Below are 13,264 nucleotides of genomic sequence, written 5' to 3' on the forward strand. Positions count from 1 at the left end.
TATCAGAGGACAATGTATACCCCGACTTTCTCCGGTGTTATTTGTGAATTTTGAGGCTGGATGCTGTGAGGGCACTAAGGGAAACAGGGATTCTCAGATTTCAAAATGGCAAGTTTAATGCCACATAGGGCCAATATTTTGATAGAAGCCCCAGAGGAGGTGCAGAAAACATCAGTGTAGATATATTGATATGTTTTTTGAGGTTAGGTAATAATGTACAGTTGAGAACAGAGTGAACAGATGGTAAGATTTCTAACTCAACCTTTATGGTGACAACAGGGCAGAATGGATTTCCCTGTGGGTCTACTGACAAGGGTCACCAAAGTCAAAGTTTCAGTTGTGGTACTGGGAAATCTTGGGTGTCTAGTACATGGAACATGTACTTGATGATGAACCCATATGATCATGGAGTTTAACTTAGGAGTTAGCAGTAAAGTTATATGACCGACATAGGAAAGATATAGAATTTTGGATTTTTAGAGTGAAAAGGGAAAGTGCAATTAACACCACAAGATGCTCTTCCACACCCACCAGACAAGTTTGACAATGGGAACTCTGTAGACTCTAGACCAGTGGTTCTCAACCTTCCTAATGCTGCGACCCTTTAATACAGTTAGTTCCTCATGTTGTGGTGACCCCCAACTTCACTGTTACAAATTGAACATAATTAAAGCATAGTGATTAATCACAAAAACAATATGTAATTATATATGTGTTTTCCCATGGTCTTAGGCGACCCCTGTGAAAGGGTCGTTCGACCCCCAAAGGGGTCACGACCCACAGGTTGAGAACCGCTGCTCTAGACAAAACCATCCCTCCCCAAGGACATCTCCATTGGCCGGGTCGAGAGGAAGCCATACTGCTCCAAAAATTCAGAGTAAATCCACCCTCACCCCAACCTTCATTTCTCCAACTTCAACAGTCAAGCAAGCACTAGAGTTCCAAGTATTCCTGAATCAAGAGAACACTAGTGTTCCATATGCCCCTCTCCTGGTCCCTTACACCACTATGGGCAAGAGTCAAAGTGGGCCCCAAAGCACTAAGTGCTCAGAATAAGATCACCTAATACCAGCCTCCTCGCTCATTCCTCAGCCTTATCACTGCTGGGAGAGTGAAGAGGGCCTCCAAAAATGTTCCCAGCAAGATTCTCAAACTCTACCCCCAACCTCAAACTAACAGCTTCACTACCATCATCTGCCTGAAAGCATCAGGACCAACCAATCTCACCATTCCTGTATCTTTTTATGTCATCACCACATGAAGCCCAGAGCTTCCTGGTTGCGGTTCATCCCCTTAGTCTCTGACCCCCATGACTCTAAGAGCAGTGAGATAGCATTCACTCGCCTTGCTTTATTAATTTTTTCCCCATAACATGTACCATTTTGATATATTAAATATTTTAGTTATTAGCCCCTACTAAAATACAGACTAGGACTTTTTGTCTTTTTGTTTACTGCTGTACATGCCCAATAAACATTTCTTGAATGAATAAATAGCAACTTGAATTTTATACCCTGACAAAAGGAGTATAAATTAATGCAACTACTTTCAGAATTGAGTTGGCATTATTTAGTAAAGACGAAGATTTGCATTCCCTCTAATTCAGTAATTCCACTCTTAGCTTTTATATCCTAGAGAAATTTCACATGTGCATTTTAAAAAATTAATAAAAATATTTATTCATGGTATTGTATATAGTAGCAAAATAACAACCAAAATGTCCATGAACAGTAGAATGGATAAATAAATTGAAGTACTGCCATACAATGAAATACTATACGTAGATGAAAACTCAAGAATATTGAGCTGAAAAGTAAAAAGCAAGTAGCAGAATACACACACGCACATAGTTTCCATTTACATAAAGTTTCAATATATTATTTAGGAATAAATATGCAATAAAGTTAAAAAGAAAAAGATAAGCACAAGGATAATTATTACCTTTAATGGGAGAGGGAGGGGATGCAATCATAGTTTTTTTCCTTCCACTGAATCATAAATCCTAATAGTTTACATAATCTCTATTCAATCTTTTATCATTAAAAAAAAAAAGGATAGAGTGGAAATAGCAATGGACTAAAAACGATTAATAGACACAACCAAATTGTCACACTGTGGACAAGAAGAGCAGCAGCAGTTACTCTGCTTAGAGGAAAAGTGGGTGAAAAGAGGAGTCCCACAGAAGGATCTCGATCTTTGTTTTTCTCATAAAATTGTAAGCAACTATCTTACAAATAGGGTAAACAGGCTTACCCTAATGTTAGTATGGAAAAGAAAGTTTATCTTGGCATACTCCATAAAGACATGCATGTTTGTAGGGAGGATATTACCTAATAGGGTGTCTTTGTGCAAGTTAGAAAAAGGTACCCTCAATCCGGGCAAAAGGCAGTCCAGAGAACCTCACTTTGCCAGGTATTCAAATATACTAAGTATTATTATACTGAGTATAATAATACTTAGTAACAATAGTTAACACTTATTGAGTACCACCATCTGTTTTAAGCACTTTACACATATTAACTCATGTAATTCTTACAATAATTCATTTGAAGAAACAGAAAGGTTGAGCCACTTGTCCAAGGTTACATGGGTCATAGAATTAATTGGTATTTGAATCCAGGCAGACTGGTTCCAGAGCCTGTACTCTTAGCCACTAGGAAATATCACCTTTCTGAAGCAGTGACAGTTGAGCTTAGAAAGCCTTCTTCATAAACTATGTGCAAATTTAAAAGGATCCTCTTCAGTGGTGTGTGTGTATTGATTGAGGTGGACGTGGGGGAAAATTCTCTCATAATTTTCCTCTTCCACACAAAAAGGTCGAGGATAGGTTTCAGGGAATCCTGAAACCCCTGGAATTACATGTAAATTTCTTTATGTATACATACGCATTTTTTCAGGAAAGAGAGTACGACATACTTTTAGACTCCCAAAGGAATCTGAAATGGTTCAGAACCATTCAGTGTTGCTTCCTTCCTCAACTATATTAGCTTAAGTCAAAAGCAGTTGATTGAGGTTAATATATGATTACTGTCAGGCTTGTGAAAATGCTGAAAAATACCTAGAGAACCAACATTACTCTACTGATTACTAAACGTAATTGTTTAAATTAAGGAAACCACCATGTACTAGGCCCAATGTCAAGTTCTATGGATATCGACAGAAAAATCTTACAGGACTTTTAGATGAGCACGAAATCTAGACTGGAAGCAAATTTTAGGTAAAGGCTAAGGGCTTTTATATGGATATCAAAAGACGGCCTGTAGAGATCCTATGAAATTCAGGAAGGCCCACAAAAGAAGCTGAATGCCTTTATTTTCAAACAAACCTAACCAACAACAGTGGGTAAAAATTAAACTTAAAAGAGCTTTTCCACCGCACATATACTACATAAAAGAAAAACACAGATCAGGTTTGTTTGTTGTTGTTGTTGTTTTTGTGACAACTCAAATAAATTTAAGAGTCTTCCTGATACTTTATTAGATCAGAAAATAGCTCTTTAATGTGCTAGAAAATAGAAAATGCAGATTTATTTAAACCACTGAAATTCACATACACTAATGATGGCAGCTTAATACATATTAAATAATTATCTTCTCTAAAAATTCTGACTATAGACAAATACTATTCCCTTGTTCTTTTTGGTGGTAGGATAATATAAATTTCAGAATGAGTCAGGACTGGGTGACTTCTCTAGGCAAATATATCTTTTAGACTTTGGTCTCAGCGAACTCCTCATATGCTATATAAAATCAAAAGATAGGCACACAGAAAAAATTTAAATGCTTTAAACCATCTTGAGTTTCCATTTTAAATATTTTCTCCATAGAAAGGCTAATGAGTAATCAAAACTGTTTATTTTTTTGTACAAGACAGTTTCTCTAAGTTTCAGAAACTCTAAAGTGAAATATTTGAAGTTTCATATTTCACTAGTTTGGAATTTAGATAATGGGAGATTAAGGAGTATTTAAAAAAGGGAATCAATTACTCTTCTTTGTAAATCACACAAACTAAATTACTTGTTAAAAATATGTTATGAAAATAAATGCTCCTGCAAAAAGTCTTTAGCCTAAGTTCTGTGACGCACTACTTTTAAAAATTGGCAAAGTCTTGAGGTCACCAAGAGAAGGCACATGGATGACAATCTTCAGCACTATTTCGTACACACACTGTTCCCTCTTACGAAGAACAGATAAGCCAAAGGAAAAATATGATCCTGACCTTGACAACAGCTGCAGATGATTCTCCCCTCACCCCAGGAACTGATAAAACAGGTGTGTGTGTCCATGGCTAGCATACCATAAAGGGGAATACTGGCTTGGAAATGAACTGGTACACTGTAATCCACCTTGCCCTAATGGACTAAAAGTCCAGGGTTCAAGTTATCTGCAGTTTTTATTTAAAACACCGCCAGCTAAACTTTTTATTAATATGCAGCTTTCAACAGTGGGACCTAGTGCCAAGCTTAGGTGTTTCTATACTTGTACCAGCTATTTGTGTCTGTGTTTAAAACTAGTTTCTAAGTCTTGCCCACTTCCTCTCACCATATCCACTGTCATAATATGCCAGTAATATTACTTTAACAATTTTCCAGGTACTATGTATTTTTTCTGAGTACAGAAAGCCTTCCTTTCCTTCTTACCCTGCTTCCTCCCTCCCAACTCCCCTGACTTGCACCTCAGGTTTAGGTTGACCAGTAGAAACAAAAAGCAATGCACAAAGAATCAAAGAGTTTGCTAAGATTTTCGACAGTGGGAAGCATAACTGATTCCCAGTTTTAGCTCAACTCCCCTAATCACCTTTAGTGTCTACATTACACCAACACATTTTCATTAAATTTTTTTATTTCCAACTATAGTCATGCGCCACATAATGACGTTTAGGTCAATGATGGACCGCATATAGGACCACATATAGGCCCGTGGTCCTATAAGTTTATAATAAAGCTGAAAAATTCCTATCGCCTAGTGACATTGTAGACATCATGCCCAACACATGTTTGTGGTGATACTGCTATAAAAAACCTATGGCACTGCCAAATGTATAAATGTGTACAGCACATACAGTATGTACAGTACATAATACTATACTACTGGTTTATGTATTTACTACACTACACTTTTTATCTTTAGAGTGTACTCTTTCTACTTATAAAAAAATAAGTTTGCTGTAAAACATCTCGTGTTTACCAAGTCAAGAGATTAAGTCATTTTCTCTTGTGCTTGATTTAATCTCAGGTTGTTTTGTGCAGGAACATGTTATAAGGGGTTGTAGCCTAGAAACAATAGGCTAAACCATGTAGCCTAGGTGTGTAGCAGGTGTAGATCTGTGTAAGTGCGCTCCATGATATTAACACGACAAAATTGCCTAATGACATATTTCTCAGGACGTATCCATGTCATTAAGTGGTGCATGACTGTAATTTTAAACATTGCAAAAATAGAGCGGAGTTTCCTTATACCTTTATCCAGTTTCTCCTAAAGTCAACATTTCATAAAATTAAAGTACAATTATTTTTTTTTAAAAAGGAATTAGCATTATTATAATGTTTACAATTACACTGGTATAATGGTACAATTAACTAAACTACAGACTGTTTAAATTTCACCCATTTCTCCACTACTGTCCTTTTCTTGTTCCAGGGCCTAATCCAGGATCCGACATTCCATTTAGTTGTTAATTCTCCTGGGTCTGAAATTTGAATTTCTCGGTTTTTACCTGTCTTTTGTGGCCTTTCCTCCCTCTCTCCCCTGTCTCCCTCCCTCCCTGTCTCCCTTCCACTCTCTCTAAAAAAAAAAAAAATCAATGGGAAAAAAAATCCTCGGGTGAGGATTAACAACAAAAAGAAAAACCAAGAGTTGTAAGCTCAATGCTACTGTGCTTTCACTGCCAGGCCAACAATCTGGACAACCAGCATTAATATTTGCTTCCTCACTAAACTCATCAGCTGGAAATTATTAGCAGCACTTGGGAGCTTGTTAGAAATACAAATTCCTGGGCCCCACCCCAGACCTACCAGACCAGAATCTTTGAAGGTCTGGTGCAGGAGATTGTGTTTTAACAGGTTCACCTGATGACTTACGAAACACTGCTTTAAAGTAGAAAAGTTAGTTTCCTTTTACTATAAACTCTATATTTACTTTACTATGTTTATCTCTAATAAGTAAAGGGAAAACTCATATTTTTACTGCCACATCTAATAAAACTATAGGTGAATGCCTCATTTGTTAAGGTACCAAACACTTCCCTAGTCTTATTTTCCTATAAAAATGTGGTGGTCACAGTAGTAGTATAAAGCACAAATACTGTTACTTTTATATAAAGAAGGTGTGTCAGCCCCAGTCAACTCCTGCCTGTATGTTTGACCTACCAGCCACATAGTGAATGTGCAGATATAAACCCTCGCAGTGATGTCCTCTACACTCAGACTGCCTGGGCCTGAATGACTTGCTCCAGCACGGGGCCTGCTGAACTCTCCTCCAGGCCTTGGTTTTCTTAACCACAAAATGGAATAACACTACCCAGATGAAAGAGGCATTGTGAAGGGAAGAGATAATGTGCAGCACTTAGCACCATGGGGCACAAGAGAAGTCCTCAAAAACTTTATTATTATTATTTGCATTATTAAGTAAAAGTGCAACTAGAGCAGTGGTTCTCAACCTTCCTAATGCCGCAACCCTTTAATACAGTTCCTCGTGTTGTGGTGACCCCCAATTTCATTGTTACAAATTGAACATAATTAAAGCATAGTGATTAATCACAAAACCAATATGTAATTATATATGTGTTTTCCGATGGTCTTAGGCGACCCCTGTGAAAGGGCTGTTCGACCCCCAAAGGGGTCGCGACCCAGAGATTGATTGAGAACCGCTGGTCTAGAGGTTTCATTTTTGGGAACACGGAAGCAGGGGAAATTGTGCTAAAAAAGTCCTGCTGTATTTTCACTAGTAGATCAGAATAAAGGCAGGACCAGAGAGCTTTATTTATATAATTAAAACAAAGCCCTCCAAAGTTAACAAACCAATGTTTTAAATTTGACTTTTTATAAAAATGTTATGACATTTACATTAAGTATACCTATGGCCAAGGGCTAAAGAAGAGGATAAAAAATTAAAACAATTTGATCTGTTGAGGTAGTGGAATTATGGGTGAATTTTCTTCCCTTCTACTTTATCAAAATCATGTGCCAACAACTCCTTTAATATCAGTAAAGAGGAAAGTACCCCAATTAATAATAACAGTTTCCATTTATTGAGTCTAATGATCCCATTCAGTATTCTAAATAACTCTACAAATTCCACTTTACAGGGGAGGAGATGGACTTTGAGTGATAACGCAGCCTGCCCGGGGCCCACAGTGATAGAACAGGAATTCAACTCAGCTCTGACTCCAAAGTCTACGCTCCGAACCAGGGTTGAGGACATCCTTCTTTATTCACAAATGCTGGATGTGCCGTGCAAAAGCAAGGATCAAGTATCATCGCTGTTTTGAAGCACTTCTTGTGGGACAAAGGTGTAGTCATAAGATGTAGAATAGTAATAAAATCTTAACACAATTAAAATTCTAAATGAAAAACAGCATAAAGGAGACAAGGCATCTCTGAGCATACTTTCCTTCAGAAACCTCAACTGGTGCTTCCGAGAAATGTGGATTTCCAAGGAATACAGTTTAAGATGACCTTTAGGCAAAAATAAATTATATGTACAAGACAACACATTATTAAGATACCCTAAAATTCTCAAATAATTAACTAAATTCTTAAGTTACTTTACTTGAGAATTCTACAAGCTCTCAGACTAGTATCATCTCTACACTCAGAGGGAAAATAAGTGAAATAGAGCGTCCATGAGTCACTCATGGCTTCGTGACAACCAGCACGAACCTGGTTATCAGGTGTGGACTCTGACTCAGCCCAATCAGCATTACTGAGAGGCTCTCCAAGTTTTCACAGCAAGTGCCAGTTTTTCAAATTGTTCCAACCCCCACACAGGCTTCCTCCACCATAAAGCTCCTACTTAAATGATTTTCCACTAGCCATTTATGTACTAATCATCTGCTGAACGGCCACAGCCCTAATTCTTAAAAAAGAGACAAGGATGCCCTAACCGGTTTGGCTCAGTGGATAGAGCCTCGGCCTTCGGACTGAAAAGTCCCAGGTTCGATTCAGGTCAAGGGCATGTACCTTGGTTGTGGGCACATCCCCAGTAGGGGGTGTGCAGGAGGCAGCTGATCGATATGTCTCTCTCATCGATGTTTCTAACTCTCTATCCCTCTCCCTTCCTCTCTGTAAAAAATCAATAAAATATATTTAAAAAGAAAAAAAGAGACAAGGAGCCCCCGACGGTTGCTCAGTGGTTAGACCGTCAGCCCTCGGATTCCATTCAGGTCTAGGGCTCCTACCTCGGTTGCAGGCTTGATCCCCGGCCTGGTCCAGGCGCCTGCGGCAGGCAACCAACCAATGTGTCTCTCTCACATCCATGTTTCTCTCTCTTTCTCTCTCTTCTCTCTTCTCTCTCTCTCTCTCTCTTTCTTCCCCTCCCTTCCGCTCTCTCTAAAAATCAATGGGGAAAATATCCTCAGGTGAGGATTAACGAGGAGAGAGAGAGAGAAAGAGAGGGAGAGAAGGATCTCTCATACAGATCCAGAATAAAATGTTTTAAAGCCTAAAGACAGGTAAAACTGAAACCAAAAAAAGTAAGTTGAATCGGGTTAAGGTCACTCATTTCTGTGTTTGTGTATAAAGTCTAACACAAAATGGAGAGCACTAGACATCCGGAGAGAAGGGGTAAACCTTCTCGTTTGCTGCGAAATACAATTGGGAAGACATAATACGTAAGCAAAATGGTAATTGTAGGATCTTCCTAAAACTTCAAACTGTGCCCTTATTAGCACCCCTAAGGTTACAAAAAGGTGGGTGGGGATGGCTGTCCAACAAGGATTAAGGTGAAAAATGAGGCATCCTGCTAGGCACGGGAGCACAGGGAGTCGCCGTCCTGCTCAGGTAGAGTTCCGGTTTCCGTTTGAGCCATAAGGAATTCTGCTGGTCTCAAAGTCCAAACCAAACATTTGTACCCCCCCCCTTATCCTGTTTAGTATTTAAGATTCTCTTTTTTTACTCCAAAACAAAAATACTCCCTACCTGCTTCGTTTTAAGATTTTTGCCGTATGCAGGTGGGGGCGGGGAAGGATCGTTTCTGAAAGATCTTTCAAAAAGACATCAGATCAAATATTAAAACATGAAAAAGTTGTATGCGCATTCTATTTACTTACAAATTCTGGCGGAGTTTTAAATCGTCCGTGGTCAATGCCAGGGGGGCCCTTCCGGTGTTCTGGTCCACGCAACCGGGCTGCACCCCTCGGACACGGCCGCCGCCGAGGAGAATGACGCCCAGTCCCCGTCCACGTGACGGTGACCTCTGCTGGGAGGGGAGCGCCCGCGGAATGCTGGGACTGGTAGTCGCCCTGCCCCTCCCTCACAGTCTGCAGCCCCTCCCTCACTCCCCCCTCCCCCTCTACCGCGCAGCGAGCCACCAGCGCCAGGCAGTGGTGAGTGCGCGCGATGGAAGCACAGATGTCCCCGTGCCTCGTGCTGCGATGTGACAGGGAAGGCGGGCGTCTCTGCCAGACGACCCTACCCTTACAAGGATCCTGAATGCACAGGCTGTTGGGACCACGCAGCCAACACACTGAGAGGCACTGCCCAATGACAGGGCCAGCACCAGTCAGACATGAATTCAGTTTGCTCACGTCCAATGGGGTGGTTGTGAGTAAAGAGCTAATGAGGTAACGGTGTCTGCTAAATGACAGCAGCAAATGAATAAGAAAAGCTACTATTTTGATCTGTTAACTTTATAAATGTGAAAATTGAAAAATGGAAAGCAATTTGCCCAAGAACACATAATCAGGGGCAAAGTCAAGTACAGCTGATGGAACAACAGAAGTTTGAACGGTGTGGTCCAATGGTACTGAGATTTTTTTCCCAATAAACATGTAGTCTGCCCTCCCTACAAGAGTTTGGACCCCGCAGATTCAACCACCGCAAGTGGAAAACAGGACTTTCCATCGGGATTGGGAATCCGGGGCAGGCATAAGACCAGCTGTATACATTGTTCCATGCCATTTTATATAATGACCTTACCCATGCCTGGATTTTGGTATGGGCAGTGGTCCTGCAACCAATCCCCCTCAAATATGGAGGGACACTGAAGTTCCGTTTTTTCAATGGGCTGGTGTCAGGGCCCCTAACCCCCACCTTGTTCAAGGGCTAACTGTAAGTCTAAAATTCCTGTTCCTGACCTACACCAATTCAAGACAACATAGAAGAAATCTGCTCACCGAATCTCACTTCCCTGTGCCTCATTTTCCTCAAAACACGAACACGCTATTTTACTTATTTTGATTTTTATCTGACTCCCAAAGAATATAAATTCCAAGTAGACAGGGGAGGGTTGTCTTTTGGTCTATTCTTCTACTGCTGTATCCCCGTCACCTAAAACAGGATCTGGCTAGTACACAGAGGCCCAAATACTTTTTAGATTAATGATTCTTCATGGAACAGTGAACTTAACTAAGTTCAAATTTTCTTAACTTCAGAGTAACATTTCCAGCTAGACATTTTCATTTGTATTAACAATCTTTAAAATATTTTGTCTATCACTTGTGAGAATGGGGAATAAATGAAACCAGCTACTGTCTTTAATTTCCTTCCTATTTTTAATATTTTCATCATTACTTCCTTATTAAAAATAACAATGTTGCCTCTTTCTACTAAGATATAACCCCAAAGTCATTTGCCTAGCTGAGCACAAATGTGAATGGATTGACAGATTTTTTTCCTCAGTATATAAGTGGATTTCTGCTTACCCCAAACAAAATTCATATAAAAAATTTTTTATTTTAAAATGTTTCATTTTTATTTTTTGATATATTTTTTATTGATTTCAGAGAGGAAGGGAGAGGGAGAGAGTGACAGAAACATCAGTGATGAGAATCATTGATCAGCTGCCTCCTGCACTGCACACCCCTTACTGGAGATCAAGCCTGCAACCCAGGCATGTGCCCCTGACCAGAATCAAACCTGGGACCTTTTAGTCCACAGGCTGATGCTCTATCCACTGAGCCAAACTAGTTAAGACAAAATGTTTCATTTTTAAATAGCTGCTTTATTTAGAAATCCAGTGTCAAGAACACTAGATATTTAGACCTAAGACTAACAGCTAAGTATATACATTAATGCCAGTCATTTAATCTTGATTGTAATTTTTGTATATGCCTTCCCTAATTAATGGCAAATTCCCTAGGGATAAAGAATATACTCATTAACTTAATTCATATATTTATTAAATATCTATTATGTGCCAGCATAGATGTTTAATAAATATGTGAATTAATGAGTACAGGGATGGGCAGTAGGTTGAATTCAACCACCTCAGGAGGCCGTGAGGCTACCCAAACAGGTCAATGAAATTCATGTTTGTTTACTGATTTTCAAAAACTGTAAGAATGTACAAATAATGAAGGCCAGCAATTTGAGCACTTACAAGATTGTACCTAAATGCACTGCCCCATTGTGACATTCTTTTGAGTTAATGAAACTATTAATAACCTGAATGTCTTTTATATGAACTGTAAACCTACTTTTGCCCACCCCTGTATAATGTTATAATCATGTCGTCTTACCTGTCTTCTCCTTTGATTCACTGAATTATTCTACATATTTAAAATTCCCAAAGTAATTTTCTAACATCCAGAGCTCATGCCTCCTCTTGGTGTCAGTGGCCCAATTCCCTTCTAGTTATGACTATGAATCTACTGTCTCTGCAATGTCACCTGTTTTGGACACCCCTGTAGCTTGGAAAACATCTACAGCAGAATATCTGGTTTGCCTAGGCTTTAACTTTACCTCACAGTTATGATGAAAGTTTGTATTTGTAAGGTTGCTAGGTGTGGGAGGCAGGTATGGCAGAGCTAGGATTATGTATTCTTATTACTTAGATGAAGTAGGGAAAATCCTAAGCAAATATGTGTTAATGTTAGTTACCATGCCTCTGATTTTAGGATTCTCATGATTCATATTTTTAGGAAGCCATTCCTAAAACTTCACAAGCATTCTTAATTATAAAATAACACATTGATTTGATTAGCCAATAATATGTAGAGCCTCTTGTCCTTTCTTTTTTAATATGTTACCCAAACCTAAGTTTTACAAGTCTGTATCCAAGTTTCTATATAGTTACCTGTCCTGGTAAATGTGTTAGAGGCTTTTATTGTATGCATTAATGTTCATATTATGAACATTGTATATTAATACCATAAAGTTTTATATCCTTTAATAACTGCATTACAGAACTTTTACTATTATAGCTTAATTAGTAATATAATAGGCACCTTATGCAGAAGGTATCACTTAAAACAAAAGCCAGGTATTGACCAAGCATTTTGTTGGAAAAGAAGTCCCACAAGTTTTCCAAACATACTATCTAACTCAAGCTGACAAGGGAGAATATGCTTCTAATTTGCCCTTAAAAGATGTTTTTTTTAAGTTAGCATCTGCCTTGTGCCTGTTTCTCCAGTCTCTTTGGCTATATTGTATATAGCAAACAAAGCTAAGCTACACTAACAGGCTAAAACTTCCCTCTTTAAAGCATGCAACTCCTTGTGTCTGTGACCAAATATATGGCCTATTAGTAAAAACATAGAACATGTTAAGATTTCATTATATTGAAATTTGTGCCCAGTTTGAACAAATGAGTTGCTCAAAATCATTCTAAGGTGATTTAAAATACTTGAAAAAATAAACAATACCTTCGAAATTTTCAGAATCATTCCATTTTTAAGATCTATACACTGAAATTATTAAAAAAATCCTCCATGAGGATTTTGAAGTGTGTATTTTGAAGGTAACAATCTTTTAATTTTTCAGACTTTACACTAACTTAATTCCCCTCCCTAAGTGTATATAAATTTGGTTACATATTTGTAATTATCTACATCCATAAGTATGGTATACAGATATGAAACCAACAGTGCTTTTTATTCAGTAAACTAAACACAGGAATCCCCAAATCAAATGCAGTATCATCGAGTCATGCCCAGCATCAAAGTAAAAATAACAGATCACAAGTTAAAGTTACAGCTGTCTTTAATCCATGTATTCGTTCATTTCCCTGCCCGTAATACAGCACCCGGGTTCGGAGCGGCGCTGCTGGAAGAGCTTCCCAGGAATGACATGTGCTGTGCGTTCGCTTCACTGGGGGAACCCACCCGC

Source organism: Myotis lucifugus, unplaced genomic scaffold, assembly GCF_000147115.1.
Source record: "Myotis lucifugus unplaced genomic scaffold, Myoluc2.0 scaffold_54, whole genome shotgun sequence".
NCBI lineage: Eukaryota > Metazoa > Chordata > Mammalia > Chiroptera > Vespertilionidae > Myotis > Myotis lucifugus.